The sequence below is a fragment of the Choloepus didactylus genome, chromosome 7 (genome assembly GCF_015220235.1).
Source record: "Choloepus didactylus isolate mChoDid1 chromosome 7, mChoDid1.pri, whole genome shotgun sequence".
In the NCBI taxonomy this organism is placed as follows: domain Eukaryota; kingdom Metazoa; phylum Chordata; class Mammalia; order Pilosa; family Megalonychidae; genus Choloepus; species Choloepus didactylus.
The window spans coordinates 100691129-100709479 of NC_051313.1; the positions used below are offsets into that span (position 1 = coordinate 100691129).

General features: G+C 36.2%; 2 pseudogenes; one reads left to right on the forward strand and one right to left on the reverse strand.

Annotated features, from left to right (window-relative positions):
* Positions 1–2042: 2042 nt before the first annotated feature.
* LOC119540670 lies at positions 2043–3729 on the reverse strand (annotated as a pseudogene).
* Positions 3730–9833: 6104 nt separating this feature from the next.
* LOC119540672 lies at positions 9834–10174 on the forward strand (annotated as a pseudogene).
* Positions 10175–18351: the final 8177 nt, after the last annotated feature.

Consider the following 18351-nt stretch of genomic DNA (forward strand, 5'->3'; position numbering starts at 1 on the left):
GGTATACTAATGTTGGTGCCTTAATTTGGACATTTTCATGGTCTTCAGATAGTAAATTTGTAACCAAATAAACCCACTTTTATAAAAGCCAATCCATTTCTGTGTAACAGCAGCATTAGTAAACTGGAACACCATGCTTTTTCCTTACCTTTCTACTTTGGTCTTTGGTCTTTGCTTCCTGCTTCTGGAATGCCATATTCCCATTAAATTTCTGTGTGGGTCTCTCCTGTGCATTCTTTAAGAAAAGAATCCAATGTCATCTTCTCTGGAAATATAAAAAATCACTCTTATGAGGCAACATCCTCACTTTAATTGATGAATTTGGAGATTTTCAATCATAGTAAATGATTAAGGTCATTTATGTTGCATGTGATTGCAAAGATTGTGTTAAAATGCTTAAATTTATACACAGCTTATTTTTAACAATGAATAAGAATGCAGTCAATATTATCACTATCTTTTCACTCTCACTCAACTTTGCATTCCCTTATGTTGTCTCAAATGGGAGAGAAAGGCTTGGAGCCATTCATATATATGCTGTGGCCATGGTGAGGAGGATAGTTATGTCCTCTTAATGGTTTTTTCACTTGGGAGCTTATAAATTGTTTTTTAGTGTAAGACCTTACAGGAAAATGGTTTCAGTGAAATTCTGTTAGAATCATGGGAGCATTCATAAGTATGTACGCACTCTACCATGAAGGCTGAGAACCTCTGGTCTGTCTCGTTAATGACTGGAGGAAGCTATATGCCTCCAGACAGGTTAGGAAGCCCTAGAGTGGACAGATTGGATAAGGTTGTTTAAAGAGTCATGTCTTTGGTCTTTATATAGTTACTCATTCTCTCTGTACCATCAGAGAATATGTATTGTAATCAGGATTGGCTTTAGAGAGAAACCTCTTCCTTTTTTCCATTCCAATTTGTTTAAGTCCCCAGTGGTCAAGTAAATCAAACTCTCTTCTCTACGGGATAAGTTTACCATCACTGAAGAGTGACAGAGGCTGCTTTTCCCTTCTACAGGAAGCCTTCATTCCAGCTTTATTAGACATTGTTATCCACGATTGTAGTGGAAAAGAATCACTGTTTGTTTTCATGGAATATTCTGGTAGAAGGGCAAATACATTTCTTAAAGTTTATTATTTATTAATTTAGTGTTTATTAATTTTTATTTTAAAGTAATATATGCTCAGAGTAGAAAATACAGAAATACTTTACAGAGAAAGAAGAAACCAAATATTCTGTAACTCTACAACTCCATAAATAATCAGTTGTAATGTAATGATTTATTTCTTTTCAGTATTTTTGCTATGTCTATAGATTTCCTTTTTAGATAATTGGGATTTACATTGCATTGAGAAAGTGAAAATTGGTCCTGCTGACAACCAGATTGAGTGAAAATCTTGGTAAAAAAATTAAATGAGACTTTCTCAATAGAACTCTGACAATACTTTGCATAAGATGTAGACTTTCATAAGAAGTCAAAAACAAGGACATACCATGACTACAAAAATGACTAAGTCCTATTTTGAGTGATCACTGCTTTTTCTAAAAAAAAAAATTATTTTATTATTAATAAAGGTCCCTTTTAATCACATGATATTTCTGAGTGGATATTTGGAATGCTCAAAGGATTCCACTTTCAGTCTCTTAAGTCCTTCTAAGACATAATTTAAGTGGGATTTGATTAGGAACAACTATCTTCAAATTCAGTTGAAGCAGAGGTAGTTTTTTGCTTACCTCCTGGGAAAACCTTAGATAATGTGCCTTGTTTGTGAAATTGATAAAAGACCAGATTAGCACATAAAGAGGAAAATTTCACCAGATATCAGGATGGATAAATGCTCAATTATTTTGGGTCCTCATAATTTGTGCAAAGCTAGATGGTACAACTAGGCCAAGTCTCACTAGGCATCAAGTTTGAGAAAGACATTTTCCTATTTGAGGCACAAGTAAAGAATTTTATGAAAATATGAGGAGGGGGAACAGCAGCTCTGTGCTTCTTGCTGTGTTACCTTTATTATGTTCCTAGTGTCACAGAGGCTAGTTTAAAAATGGCCTCCAACAAGAATGTTCCAATCACCAGCCACTTTTCCCAACTTCTTTTTCTGCTGTTGTTTATTTTTTGTTGCTGGAGCCCCTGCAGGTTTCTGGTGTCTTGCGGGTATGATATTACTTGCAGATACTGTTGCTTCACTGCCAGGTCTTGGGGAGGTGGGGGGACTGCTCACAGTTTTATTGGCATCCAGTTCAGATGAAGCTCCCGCAGTTGCTCCCTGGGTCCCTTTTCCAATCTGATTCTTGTTTTTACCCTTCTTTCTTCCTCAGTAGTAAGGACATTCTCTCATTGGTAACTATCTTTCTGGATCTGGAGTAACTTTTGGGTCATAATTCTTAGGCAGTTTTCCTTTCTTTTTCTTCTTCTTCTTTTTCAAATTTCCCTGTCCTTTCTCCTTTAGTTGATTATCTCCAGCAACTTTTCCATCCTTCTTCTGAATGTACGTAGCACCAGGAGAATTTTCATGAGCTCAACATCTACTTTTAGAGACATAGTATCCGATGAGGGTAAGTGTTTATTTACTAAGAAATTTTGGTTTCCTCAGGATCTTGGGAAATTGTCAGCTGTACCATAATCAGCTTAATTTCAGGGGCATTTTCTGGATGCTGATCGGAAAGCTCCTGAAGCAGCTCTACTGCTCTTACCTGTTGCTTTTCACTGTAGAGCCTGGCAGCTTGGATTAACACAGGCAGAAGGTGCTCAGGACTTTGGGACTGTAGACTGGTGGATGTTTTGCAGCATTGTTCTGTCTGGGTTGTGTACATAGCGAATAAATCTTTGTTAAATTCTAGAGCTTGCAGCTGTTTCTAGGAAAGCTTAAACTCTACTCCCTCTACTCCCTTCCTCCTTCTTCTTGGAGTCAAAGACCTTTTGGTCCTTATTAATGGCAATGATGTTATTTTCAATTAGAGCTAGTAATCCCACATATGTTGGCTTTAGTTTTGTTATCTGATTGTAAAGTTGCAAAGCTTTCTCTGTATGACCTGAAGTTGAAGAATATAGGCCATCTGACCATGAATGATGGCCAGGTCTGCCTGTGGGTCTTCCTCAGTTCCATCAGTGTCTTTTGATAATGAACGGTGGCAAAGACTTTCAGCTTTTGTAGAATTTTCATTGCTTGGTTCAGCTGGCCTTGTCCTATCGGTGCACATAGGCCCAAGTTCTCTGGAACCACCTTTTCCCAATTGCCTTGAGCTGCAACAACTGCTGAAAGGTTTGTTTTTCTCTCCTCATCATAATCATCCTGGGAGTTTCAGATGAGACCTCTGCACACAGCTAAGCATTCATCATAATGTTCCAACCAATGTAACACTCGCCCATAAAGCTCCTTTAGTTTGTCTATCTGCTGGTTGGCACTTTCTACTGTCTTCATGGCATTCTCAGTTCTGTTCAGCCTGTACCAGCAATATGCCTTCTCAAAGGAAAAAGAGTTTACTGGCTAACACTTTGGTGTGAGTATTGATGACATTCAAGACTTCCTTGAAACTTCCATTCTGGATAAGGCATACCACTTCACAGTGCAGGGCAGTTACATCATCCTTGTTGATTTCTAGTATTTTCTGGACTGTCTTAGTGTACATGAAGTTGCCATCCTGGCCCTAACGGTTCAATTCACTCCAGAGCACAGGCACTGAACAGGGCCCCTCATGCCACTCCCAGCAACTGCCACTGGCCATCTTGGAGGAGATGCAGGGTGATCACTGCTATTTTTTTTGCCAGTGGCAAATCTAGCCTTATTTTAATATTCCTACCTCCTGAATAAAAATTAAGGTATCCAGTCACTAAATTAACTACTACTTGACAGCATCCAATCCAAAACTGCCCTGTTTCCTGTAATCCTCCTTAAAATCATCCAGCACAACCTCAAACCCTAAAATCTTCCTCCCTCAACTCTCCTTTGCTGAAATGCTCCTAAATGTTTTCTGTGGTGCATTCTTTTTTGCTGCAGCAAGCTAAATAAGCCTAACTTTGTTTGCATTACCAATAGTTTTTGGTTGGTGTGTTTCAAGAGTATATGGGGTTTCAAATAGTGAACATTTCTCCTTGGCATTAGGAATTCTTGGAAACCATCATCTTTAATGCCTATGTAATATTCTATTGTATGATTCTGCCACTGTCAGAAATGTAGTGCTTTTCTTAACATTTTTTTTGCATTACATGCAACATATTAATATGTAAACATTTGCATGAGTCTCTACTTATTTACTTAGCAAAGGCATGTTGATGTATATTTATTATGACAGAGGGTAGGGAAATTATTATGGTATTTTACTCATATTTTTAAGTTGGCTCTAGAAACAAGATTATACTTCAGGTATCAACCAATCATGTATGAGTAACCACCATATTGTACCTTCACTAGAAATGAAGCTTATATTTAAAAAAATCTTTGTCAATTTGATAGGCAAATAATAATGTCTTATTGATTTCCACATATGTATTCCTACAATTACTTTAGTCAATAGACCTCATGTCTCACTGCTTTGTATTTTAAAGGGGCCACATTTACAGCAATATCCCAAATATTAATACTCATTTGATTGGCAAGAAATTTAATCTTTTCCTTGATTCACCTCCCTAATTATATCTCCCAAAAATCCCTTATAAGAATAATACTATCAGCTTAAACTTGTTGAGCCCTTACCATGTACCAGGTACATATGTACTAGACACATATGTAAATCTTCATTTAATCCTTATAATCCTAACTAATGAGTTAGGCACCACTATTTTCCCACTTTTTTTTTCATATGAGGAAACGGAGGCACAAAGAAGATAAGTAACTTGCCTAAATTCCTGCAATTAGCAAGTGGTGATGTGGAATGTGACCCCAGACTGTACAGATGGTTGAAGGTTCTCATGTATAGACAGAGCTGGTAACTACAGATCTGCAGTTCCCAAGCTAGGTTTCAGCTTCTGCTCCAGCAGCTGCTCTCACTTTCCTAACCAAGTGCTCCCCTTGCCCCTGCCTGGGCTGTTGCCAGCTATCTCAGACCTGCTTAACTTGGAGCTCATCTCCTCTCTGGATAGCAGAAAAGTGGCATTTGCTTCTCTTGATTAGCTCCATTAGGAACCAGTATGTTTCTTAGTACCATAGCCTGCTTTACCAGTGTGCACAAGCACCCCCAAAGTGTAGGGATTGTCCAGAGGTTGATAGGGCCCAAACTCGCTTTCTTCCTGCAAGCTGCTCTTTCTGACTTTCAGACATTGCTACTTGCTCCTTAGGTCTTTTCCATAGGACTTCTTCAGAAATGATGATTTTTCTCTCTGGGGATCTGTTCCAGTTACTATTATTGAACTACAAATCATTCCAATACTTAGTGGCATAAAATCAACAACAATTTATTATGGTTTCTGTGGCTCAGGAATTCAGGAACGACTCAGCTAGACAGCTCTGGCAAAGGGTTTCTCTTAAGGTTGCAGGCGTTTGATAGCTAGGGTTGGAGGGAAGTGTTCTCATAGAAGGCTTCTTTGCTCCTATTTCTGGTGCAAGGCTGGAAACACCCTAAAAGCTGGGGGTTGGAATAGCTGGGGATCCTTGGGCATTTCCTTCCCTGTGGTCTTTCCACAGGGTGACTTCAGAGTAGCTGGACTTCCTACATGGTGGCTCAGGGCTCTGAGGCACACGTTCTTAGAGAGGGAGGGAGGGAGGGAGATACAGAAGGAGAGAGGTAGAGAGAGAGAGAGAATAAACAATAGGCAGAACCGGAATCACCTAAATTCAGAAGTCAAGCAGAGTCACTTCCACCACATTCCATTTGTTAGAAATGAGTCACCAATATCAGCACATATCAAACCTCCGTAGGTTCTTTTGCTTTCCACTCAATTCCACCTCCTTTGGGCAAGACAGCTCATAAGACTGGTCTGTGCAGTGCAGATCTCAGATGTGGATTCAATTTGCTACACAGAAATCCCGGCTTCCATATGATTCAGTCTCATAATTGGGCTTCTCTTTTGGCTAATCTGTATGTTCACTGAGTTGGAATTCCCATGAATATTATAGTCTTGATGATCATCTGGCAGAACTTCAAGGGAGTTGTACTGTCTAACTTCTCATACAAGACTCACAGAGCCTCACCTCTAACCTTGCTAAAACAGTGTTTTATTTCAAAGCTTAGACAATTTTAAAATTATATATATTGCTTATTTCGATATCTTTTCTATGCTGTCCTTTCATATTGTTTGTCACTCTTTTCTATTAGGAGCTTGACATTTTTAATTGATTTGTAAGATTTTTTATATACTAAGAATAATTACCATTGGTTTGTCAATTTTGTTATAAATGTATTTTTCCTATTTGTCATTTGATACTTTATTTTACCCATTATGTTTAAATTTTTAAAATTTATTAAATTCTTTCAAATCGAGGTGTAAAATGCAGTAGAGTGCACAGCTCAAACATTTCCAGCCCCTGGAAAGCTATCTTGTTCTCATTCTGAAGGAATACTCCCAAACTTAGCCATTATTCTGACCTCTATCACCATATATAAATTTTGTCAGTTTTTGAATTTCATAAAATGGAATCACACACTGTACACGTTCTGGCTTCTTTTGTTCAATTTTAGTACAACTGATTCATTCATATTGTTGTGTACAGAGGTAGTTTTTGTTTTTCATTGCTGTGTAGTATTTCATTCTATGAGTATACCATAATGTATTTATTTACTCTCTTGTTGACAGATATTTGTGTTATTTCCAGATTTTCACTATGAATATTCTGTATATCTTTTAATGGACATATGCATTCAGTTCTCTTAGGTATGTACTTATGAATGGGATCATAAAATAGGTGAATATTTAGATAACAGTTTTCCAAAGGGATTGTACGAATCTATACTCTCACTAAAAAGCTATGAGAGCTCCAGTTTCTCCACATCCTCAGTAACAGTTGTTATCAGTCTTTATAATGCTGGCCAGTTGGTCAGTCTTTATGAGGTTAATCATTCAGGTATATGTGTATGGTTCCTTATTGTGATTTCAATTTGCATTTCACTAATTACTAAAGATGTTGAGTTCCTATTCATATGTTGAGTGACATTTGGTTGTTATGGTTTGTATAATGCCTGTTCAATTTTTAATAAACTTTATTTTTTAGAAATTTTAGATTTACAGAAAAATTGTTAAGATAGTGCAGAGAGAGATCAAATTCCTCACACTCTTTTTCCTATTATTAACATCTTACATTAATATAGTACATTTGTTATAATTAATGAACCCATATCAATACCTTATTCTTAACTAAAGTCAAGAATTTATTCAGATTTCATTAGTTTTTACCTAATATTTTTTTCTGTTTCAGTATCTTATCCAATATACCAAAATTATATTTTGCTATGTTTCCTTAGGCTCCTGTTGGCTGTAGGAATCTCTCAGAATTTTCTTGCTTTTGATGACATTGGCAGTTTTGTGTAGTACTGGTTAGGTATTTTGTAAAATGTCCATTGATTGGGACTTGTCTTTTCTCATGGTTATTTTTTGTTTTTTTTCTTTTCTTTCTCTCTCTTTTTTTTTAAAAAACCACAGAGGCAGAGTACTGTGCCAGTTTGAATGTATTATGTCCCCCCAAACCCCATTATCTTTGATGTAATCTTGTTAATTAGATTGTAATTCTTTGAGTGTTTCTATGGAGATGTGACCCATCCAACTGTGGATGATGACTCTGATTGGATAGTTTCCATGGGGGTGTGGCCCCATCCATTCAGCATCGGCCTTTTTGAGTTTACTGGAGCACTATATAAGCTCAGACAGAAGGAGCTGGCTTGCTACAGCCAAGAGGGACACTTTGAAGAATGCACAAAAGCTGAGAGAGTAGTTGCAGATGAGAAACAGTTTGAAGATGGCTGTTGAAAGCAGACTTTTACTCTGGAGAAGCTAAGAGAGGATGCCCCGCATGCAACTGAGAGTGACATTTTTGAGGAATTGCAGCCTAGAGAGGAATGTCCTGGGAAAAAGCCATTTTGAAACCAGAACTTTGGAGCAGATGCCAGCCACGTGCCTTCCCAGCTAACAGAGGTTTTCCTGACACCATTGGCCATCCTCCAGTGAAGGTACCCGATTGCTGATATGTTACCTTGGACACTTTATGGCCTTAAGACTGTAACTGTGTAACCAAATAAACCCCCTTTTATAAAAGTCCATCCATCTCTGGTGTTTTGCATTCTGGTAGCATTAGCAAACTAGAACAAGTACCATTTTCACCATGTCATATCAAGGGAAATACCGTTAACTGTTGATATTGTCCTTGATCACCTGGCTGAAATATTGTCAAGTTACCCTTCCCAACTCCCCCTTCACTTCCATACTATACTCTTTAAAAAGGAAGTCACTTTGTGCAGCAACACTTATGGAGTGGAGATTTATACCCATTGTATTTTAAATTGTTTTGCCCTCCATTGTTATTGCTATTTAAGTGTTATTTCAAAAAACCTATCCTGGATTTCATTTCTGTGTCCAATACATGTATTGAAAATATCTTCTGTCAGACTGAATCTTTTCACTGATTTAATCGTGTTTTTTGAATCTCTTAATTTGAATGAGGTCCAGTTATTTTTTAATTTTATAGTTTGTAAGTTTTATATCCTGTTTAAGAAGTCTTTGCTACCCAAGGCCATAAATATAATGCTTTGTACTTTTTTCTCAAAGCTTTATTATTTTACCTTTCAAATGTGGTTCTACAATCTATCTGGAATTAATTTTTGCATAGGACTTACAGTTCATTTTTTTCCCAAGTGGATATCTGATTAACAATGCACCATTTATTGAAAAGACCATTCTATAACCATTGTATTATAGTGGCACAATTTTAGATATTTGATTAAATGTGATTAAAATTTATGGGATTAAAAGATAAAAAGTATTAAATATTATACACAGAGATGTCTTACTCTCACACCTGCTGCTGTCCTTCCTATTCCCACCACCATAGATAACCCTTTTCATTAGTCATCAATGCTTAAAACATTTAAGACATGTTAAAACATTTAAAACATGTTAAAACATTTTTTATTCTCCACCTATTTTTAAACACAGATTTTTCTAAAGCTTGTTTTTTTTTTAATTTATCAACTTAGAAGCAATATTTTAAAAACATTATGTAAAATTTCAAGAATGCTCAAAAGTAAAAGCAATGAACCCCTCGTGCCCATCATCCCACCACAATAATCATCAATTAATGGCTATTCTTGTTTTATTTATTTTTCTCCCTAATACCACTGGATCATTAGGAAGTTAAACAAGGATACTTTAGTATGCATTTCTAAATAGAAATGACTCTTTTTAAACACATAAAAACAATGCCATTATCAGATATGTGGTTTCCAAATATTTTCCCCTGTTGTGTAGGTTGTTGTTTTACTTTCATGATAAAGCCCTTTGAGGTGCAAATGTTTTTAATTTTGATGAAGTCCCATTTATCTATTTTTTCTTTTGTTGCTTGAGCTTTGGGTATAAAGTCTAAGAAAAAAAAATGCCTAATACAATGTCCTGAAGATACTTCCCTATGTTTTCTTCTAGGAGTTTGATAGTTCTAGATCTTATATGAAGATTTTTGAGACATTATGAGTTGATTTTTGTATATAGTGTGAGGTAGGGGTCTCTCTTTTCTTTCTCTCTCTCTCTTTTTGTTTTTTTTTGCAAATGGAGATCCAGTTTTCCCAGCACCTTTTGTTGAAGAGACTGTTATTTCCCAATTGAGTGGTTTTTTTCAGTGTGTCAAAAACCATTTGGGCCCTTTCTGCCATCTTGAAGCCTGTGGAGGCCTGCTGGGAACAGGACTTCTAAAATGGCAAATGTGTCTGGAAGGTTGTGGTCTAAAGCCATTTTTGTGGCTCTAAGTGGGGTCTTCAGAACTAGGGGGAGCACACAGCTTTTCTTAAAATTGAAGGTGTTTATGCCTGAGATGAAACTGAATTCTACTTGGGCAAGAGATGTGCTTATGTGTACAAAGCAAAAAACAACACAGTGACTCCTGGTGGCAAAGCTAACAAAACCAGAGTAATCTGGGGAAAGGCAACTCATGCCCATGGAAATAGTGGCATGGTCCAAGCCAAATTCCAAAGTACCCTTCCTGCTAAGGCCATTGGACACCAAATCTGTGTGATGCTGTACCCCTCAAGGATTTAAACCTTATTGAAAAACAAATAAATAAAATTGTGGGAAAAAAAAAAAACACAAAACAGTTGGCCATAAATGTGAGGGTTGATTTCTGAGCTCTCAGTTCCATTCCTTTGATCTATCTGTCTATCCTTGTGCCAGTAACATGCTGTTTTGATTACTATAGCTTTGTAATAAGTTTTAAACTTGGGACATGTGAGTCTTCCAATTTCATTCTTCTTTTTCAAGATGGCTTCAGCTATTTGGAGCCCCTTACTCTTCCATAAAAATTTGATGATTGGCTTTTGCATTTTTGCAAAGAGTGCTGTTGGAATTTTGATTGGGATTGCATTAAATCTTTAAGTTGCTTTGGGTAGTATTGACATCTTAATGATATTTAGCCTTCCAATCCATGAATATGGAATATCTTTCAATTTATGTAGATCTTTGATTTCTTCTAACAATGTTTTGTAGTTTTATGTGTCCAAGCCCTTTACATCCTTGGATAGACTTATTCCTGGAAATTTGCTTCTTTTATTTGTTACTGTGAAATGGAATTTTTTTTTTTTTTTTGATGTAAAGAAAACTTTCACTTTAACAGGAAGACAAACAACCCAATTAAAAAATGGGCAAAAGACTTGGCAGACATCTCTCCAAGGAAGGTATAAAAATGGTCAAAAAGCACATGAAAAGTTGCTCAACATCTTTAGTCATCAGGGAAATGCATTTCAAAACCACAATGAGATAGCATTTCATACCCATTAGAATTGCTGCTATAAAAAAAAAAAAGGAATATAACAAGCGTTGGAGAAGATGTGAAGAAATAGGGACACTTGTTCCTTGCTGTTGGCAATGTAAAATGGTGTGGCCACTGTGGAAGACAGTTTGGTGGTTCCTCAGAAAATTAAGCATAGAATTATCACATGTCCCATCAATCCCACTACTTGGTATATACCCAAAAGAACTGAAAGCAGGAACTCAAACAGATATTTGCACACTGATGTTCACAGCAACATTATTCACAATTGCCCAAAGATGGAAGCATCCCAAAGGTCTACCAACCAATGAATGTATAAATAAAATATGGTATATATAAATACACACACACACACACACACACACACACACACACACACACACAATGGAATATTACTCAGTTGTAAAAAGGAATAAAGTTCTGTCACATGTAACAACATGAATGAACTTTGAAAACATCATGTGGAATGAAATAAGTCAGACATAAAAGGACAAATATTGTACGACCTCACTGATCTGAAATAATTAGAATAAGCAAACTCATAGAGTCAGAATCTAGAATATAGGTTAGTGGGGAATGGGGTGGGGATAGGGAATGGGAAGTTAAGTCTTAAAATGTACAGGGTTCCTATTTGGAATGATGGAAATGTTTTGATAATGGATGGTGATGATGGTAGCACAACATTGTGAATACAATTAACAGCACTGAAATATATATCTGAATATGAATAAAAGGAAGACTGTTAGATTGTATATATGGTAGCAGAATAAAAATTTTTTAAAAATCCATGGAACTATACTGCACAAACAGTGAACCCTATGCTAACCACAGGCTTTAAATAATAATATAATTATAAAAAAGTGCTGTCATCACATTATTAGAAATGTTCTCCACCAATGCAAGGTGTTGGTGGCGGGATGGTATATGGGAATCCTGGATTTTAGCATGATTGTTTTGTAAATCCAAAACTTTTCTAATAAATAGAAAACAAAACAAAAAGCAATGCCGATAGCATAATGTTTTTAGGTGTAAATATTTAAAAATGTATAGAAATCTGTTGCTTTGTTATTCCTTCTATGACTTTCATGTATTCCATTTAATTTTTCCTCAGCTGTCCTTTATGACTACTGGCTAAATATTTACACCCTTCCTGAACCTGAGCCACAGGGTTTTAGAATGAGATAACTTTAGAAGTCATGTAATTTAGTTTTATTATTTTACAGATAGGGAAACTGGGGAATAATGGGCTTAAAATGATTTCCTCAAGGCCTCACAACTACTTGTTGACTAAACTGGAAGTAGAAGACATGTCTTCTAATAAGCAAGTGTTCATTTCACTACACTCTTATGACTCTTCTTTGAGTGTTAGGTTAATTTTGAATAAAAGTCAGACTGTGCCCAATAAAAGTCATTGCCCACCTCACACATATGTGCAATGGAAGTGGCTTCGTTTACTTCTCCTGGTACCAGATGGACTGTTTCTACAAATTGGATATTATGCTACATGAATAGAAAATGTAGAGGAATGTTAAAGCACATAGCCTAAGGTGGGCCCTGCCACTGGCTAGGAGAACTGAAGGCAGCTCAGCCCTGTGGGGCTTTATAGGACATACTCACTTCCGGCCTCATTCTTCACAGCTTAATATTACCTATGTTTTTGATATTCTTTGTATGAATATCATGCTATTTCTTCAAATTCATGGTTTTACTTTAATTGTTTCCTTTGTTTAGAATTACCTTCGCTCTCTTTTTATTCCCTACAAAATTAACCTTTAAAGTTCAATTTAGGCATTGTCTGCATGGGAAACCATTTCTTAAGTCCCAAGTTTATTTAAGTGCTATTCTTTTGTGCTCTCTTGGTACCTTGGGATATCCTCATTATTGAAATTCTCAACTTACAAAAATAAAATATCTATTCATTTTCTTCTTTTAGTGTCTTACACAGTTAACTTCCAGCCCCACTGAAGGAAAATGAGGTTATAAATTATGAGTAAGAAATCTAAGAGGAGTAAACAATGCAAAAACTGATATGTGGTCCTGGAGAGGGGCATATGCATGTGTGCATGTTTTCTGATGAGGCTGGGAATTGAAAGTCCACACTTGCACCTATATGCTTGTTCTCCACTGAGAAAAATGGAAGCTGACATCTCAGGGCAGTTCTTTGTCAGAAATATACATCTGCATGAAGAGAGGAGAGTTAAAAATTTAATCTGCAAAGCTATTTAGAGAGTGACAGGCCTCCCAAATGTATTACAAGAACAAGAAGAGTAGAGTTTTGAAAAAAAAAAAAGCTATTGCAGCAAACAGAATGAAACTAAGTTTTCTTGACAGAATCAGTTTGCCAAATGACTTTAGAATTGCACTGTCTTGTACTTTTATTTTTCTTAAGTATACTGTAATTTAAATGTCTAAGAGAAACTTTTAGGATTTTCATGGTGCCTTTAAATAACTCTAAGGTAAAGGGCATTTTTTCAAAGTGTTATTTGGGTAAATAGTATATGAAACAAAATCAAAACCTATCAAATCACTAACCAGTCATGAAAAAGTGAGGAGGATTTTGGAGGCATTTATAATAATCTGACTGATAATTTTCAAACTATTGCCCCAAATCTAAAAGATTGCTTGGTATGAATGAACAGTGAACCATTGGAAATAAACTTCCAAAAATATGACAGTTTAATAACACTTTGTACTCTATTTTCATTTGCATTTTTACCTCTTTAGAAAGTTTACCCTTATATTCCAACCCATTTCATCAATGTTAGAGAGAAAAAGATAGTTCTATTTTGTGTCTTAAACTTGGTATTAAATTTCTTTGTCTTTATATTCATATTTAATCCCCTCAAATGCTAAAATAAACATGCATTTGCATTTTTCTAACAGTTGGTGCTACAGGCAGGTAGATCACCATGTATTATCTAATGTTTAAGAAAATAAAGGAAAAAAATCATATGACCATTTCAAGAGATGTAGAAACAATAGTGTAATAAAATTCAACATCTATTGAAAGATTTTAATGTTTCAACAAATTTCTAGACTCTATTGCTGTTTTTATAGCTGTAACTTTTCTATCTGCCCAAGCATCAATCTGGGCCAAAAAACCCCACTTCTTACTCTGGTAGTGTCATGCCCATTAATATTGTAGAAAATTTTTTTCCATTAAAGTCTTAATGACTACTGAAGCATAACTTTTTTTTTTGGCTTGAACCAACACCAATTTAATACCATACAATTCTGTGGGTTAGAAGCCCAACAAATGTTGCACAGGGCTAAAATCAAGTTATCAGGAGGGCTACATTTCTTCTGGAGGCTCCAGAGGAGACTCTTTCCTTGCCTTTTCCAGCTTCCACTGCATTCCCTTGCTGGTGGCCCCCTTCCTCCATCTTCAAGCCAGCTACATTGCACCTCTCCAACCACTCTTCCATCATCCTAGCTCCCTCTGACCACAACCAGGAAAGATTTGCTACTTTTGAGGACTCATGTGACTCAATTGAACCCACCTGAGTAATTCAGGATACTCTCCCCACCTGAAGGTCCATAACCTTTATCACATCTGCAAAGTCCCTTTCTGAAGCATAACTTTTAATTCCTAATATGTAAGTCTACCTTAAAATGTGCTTTAAAACTTTAATATCTAGGGCCTACCCACGTTTTTAAAAAACTAGGTTTTTTAGGACTATGATGAACACTGTCCTCCTCCACATCCCCAATGCCTACTTATGACACCTGTTGGACATTTATATGAGAGAAAAAATGGACTTTTGTTGTGTTAAGCCACTGAAATTCTGGGATTGTCTGTTACAGATCATAACCAACACTATCCTTATTAATATATCCCAAGTTTTCAGTTGTTTGGATGATATATTTTGAAACTTAATTTAAAAATCACTCAGATATTTGATTTTTTTTTTTACTGACTTTTTCTATATCTATTGATTTTGCTCATTTACACTCTTAACATGGTGGACTATATTGATTGATCTTTTAACATCTTTATTGGGGTGTAATTTATCTGTCATATAATTCACTTGTTTTAAGTGTACAAAACAATGATTTTTAAACTACATTTAAAGCATTGTAAAAATATCACTACAGTCTAATTTTAGAATATTTCTATCACCCACAAAAAGGAACCTCACGCCTATTGGCTGCCATTCCTCATCTCCACGTCAGTCCTAGGCGACCACTAACCTACTTTCTGTCTTTGCAGACTCACCTTTTCTGGGCACGTCATGTAGTTGGATTCATAGACTATGTGGTATTTTGTGACCAGCTTCTTTCATTTAACATAATGTTTTCAAGGTTTATCCATGCTGCAGTATGAATTGGTACTTTATTCGTTTTTATGGGTGAAGAATATAACATTGTATGGATGTACCACATTCATCAATTGATGGACATTTGGGTGGTTTTCAGTGTTTAGTTATTACGAATAATGCAGCTATGGATATTTGCATGCAAGTATTTGCATGAACATGTGTTTTCATTTCTCATAGCTAGAAATCTAGGTGTGGAATTGTTGGGTTCAAATGGTAAATTTATGCTTAACATTTTAAGAAATGACAAAAGTTTTCCATTATGAAGAAAGGACCAATTGCCCAGGAGAAAAATCACTATTAGATCCATAAATTAAGGGCCTTTGTCTGTCTGTTAAGTGGAAAAGAATTTAGGTAATGGATCAGAATATTCTCTGTCTTTTTTTCTTTTCCCTTTATCTCATACACACTCTCACATTCATACACCCTCTTCATGGATAGTGAAGACCTGTTATTGTCTGCCTGATTAGTGATTCCTGGTAGAAGAAAAGCCATGAAACTCCTCATTGTGACTGAGCATCCCATTTATGGAATCTCTGTTTGGGAAAGAATTCCTAAAGAGACTGAGGTATCTGTTGGGACAAAGTCCCACATGCAGAATTTGGTGACATCTCTCCTCTCAAATTCCTATTTACATACTTAGAATATCAATGATGATTTAATAGTTGAAAAACCAGCTGTGCTGCTTTGTTTTATTTTTATCATGTGCATACATTACTGTTTCTAAAACAACAAAAAGCCAGCTTTCATTAGGATATAAAAAGAAGTAGCTTGATTAAGTTTCTTCCAAGTCATTAACGGAAAAAATAAAAAAGCCTCCCCAAATGTCTTTTATTCATTTTATCTTTTGCTCCATTGCTGATTTTGACTTAAATTGATCAAATGAATAATTCCTTTTAAATTTGTTATAAATATCCTAAATATTCCTGAATGTATGTTTTTTATACCTGACCCAAGGACCAAGCCTAAAGCTAAAACCTGAATTGTGATGCTTTCTATGCAACCCAAACAAGTGGACAGCAGAAGAAGGAGACATGTACAGGGAGCTCTAACAAGAAAAGCATGATGCTGTATTTGGCAGAGAAGCAAGTCCCAAGAGCTCAGCCCTGGTTTAGGACATATTGCTGCTCTGGTTTCTTTCTACCCACTGCTGAAAATCAGGATCCAAGCTGAGGCAAAGTTCTGTTTGAAATAGTAAGGATTCAATCATAAAGCTAGTCATAAACAAGTAGAATGGACCTAAATCTTATCTTATTCATCTTCAGTTCCTCAGCTATCCTTTCTGTGAACTGGTCTGTACTTACCTAAAGTTTGAGTCTTGCTTTGTCAAAAGGGAAATCAATCTAATAAGCTCTTGATACAGTGTTATGAATTAAACTGATGTAATGGTTGGCAGTTTGAGGCAGGTGTGAAAGCTCAGGTTTTAGAATCAGACTTTGTAGGTTTGAAAACCCAGTGTCACCATTTACTAGTTTTGTAACTTTGGACAATTTACTTAAAATTTTATGCTCAATATTTTATATACAAAATGAGTATAATACCAGAACCAATGTCATAGGTCCTTTGTGAAGGTTCATTGAGATAAAGCATGTAAAAGCTGTGGAAACATCATCTGTCAGGGAATAAATTCTCTGTAAGTGTTGGTTATTATTAGTGATGGTTGGCTATAACTCTGAATGGCAGAGTCTTCTCTTGAAAGAAAAATGAATATAATTTAAGTGTATAAAAGCTTTACAAGGACTTAAATTAATAGATTAGATCTTATAGAATTTTAAGGTAGTCACAGAATGACATAAAAGCAAAGATAATAGGGCAAATTTGCACTTTTCTTTTGGAAGTTTTGATACCTACAGTCCTCTAAACATGTCATATTTTAGGATGAACATACAGTTTGTTCAAGCTGCAACATTTTGGCGAGTGAAAGGGATTCTATCTATAATTATGCTGGGACAACAAGAAAAAGCTGAGGCTATCCCAGGCAAACTGGGACATATGGTCATCCTATGTATAGTGGAAGATCTTACTATGGACTCACACTCATTTGGGAATATATTTTCCTTGCTTTAGTTTTTAGCAGTAGTGATGGGATTTGTGTTCATCTCACACTTGTAAGCAAGGGTACAGGAATATAAATGTTGGATTAAGATAAGGTTTGGCTCAGAACAGAGCCAAAATAAATGATGCATACAGGAAATGAATCCTAGCTTTTTAAGTGGTCTGTGTCATTTTTCCAGATAAACTGAAATGGACTGCATCACGGAATTTAAGTTTCATATAACGTCTATGTTTTATGATTTCTTGGGTCTATATCACATTTCATATCATTCTACTCCTCATCAGTAACAGTGCCTATTATACTGTTAGGCATATAAATGTTGCCCCCCAAAATGTATATTCCAAAAATATTTCATATCAGAGTTTTTAGCATTGTGGGAACATGCCAAGGGGTGATCCACGCATTTAGGGATTGAGGTTTCTAAAATAGACTCTTCCCCTAATCTTCGTTTCTCTCATTCCCTTTACATCCTAATTCTCTATTAACTAACCAAACAAATTCACCCAACAGCCCCAATAATATCCTCTTTTAAATAAAAACTGGAGTGTGAATTGGAATTCTAGTTTCAGTGAATATACAGGGTCAGTTTGACATGTTACAAAGCTAGACTCTAGTAGAGTGCTACCCCAGAAATGATGGATAGAGAGACACCTGTTACTGCCCCAGAAGGGAAGTATTCAACACCTCAGTCTTGTCTTAATTCACCCTCTGGAGGAGCTACCTTTGCCAGAAGCATAAAACGAGACGTAGACATTAAAGAACAAATAGTTGTGAGAGAAAGACAAGCTGAGAGAGAGGAAAACAACGCTATCCACTTTGAATACACTGGGGGGCTTCTTTAAGAGCACTTGAGTTGGTGGAAGCTTGACCCGGGAACACTTGCCCAGGTCAGCAGGACCCGAGGCAGCCCCTGGGGTAATGAATGGTCAGATAAGTTAAAGCTGCCTTCAGGGCACTTTCCATTTAGGCGCCAATTTCCACAAAACTAAGGCTAGGAAAACGGTGCTACTTGAGTTCAACTTCCTTCTTGGCTTTTCTTGTGTTCTTTGTTCCTGTGGGTCCGGTATATTCAAGAGCA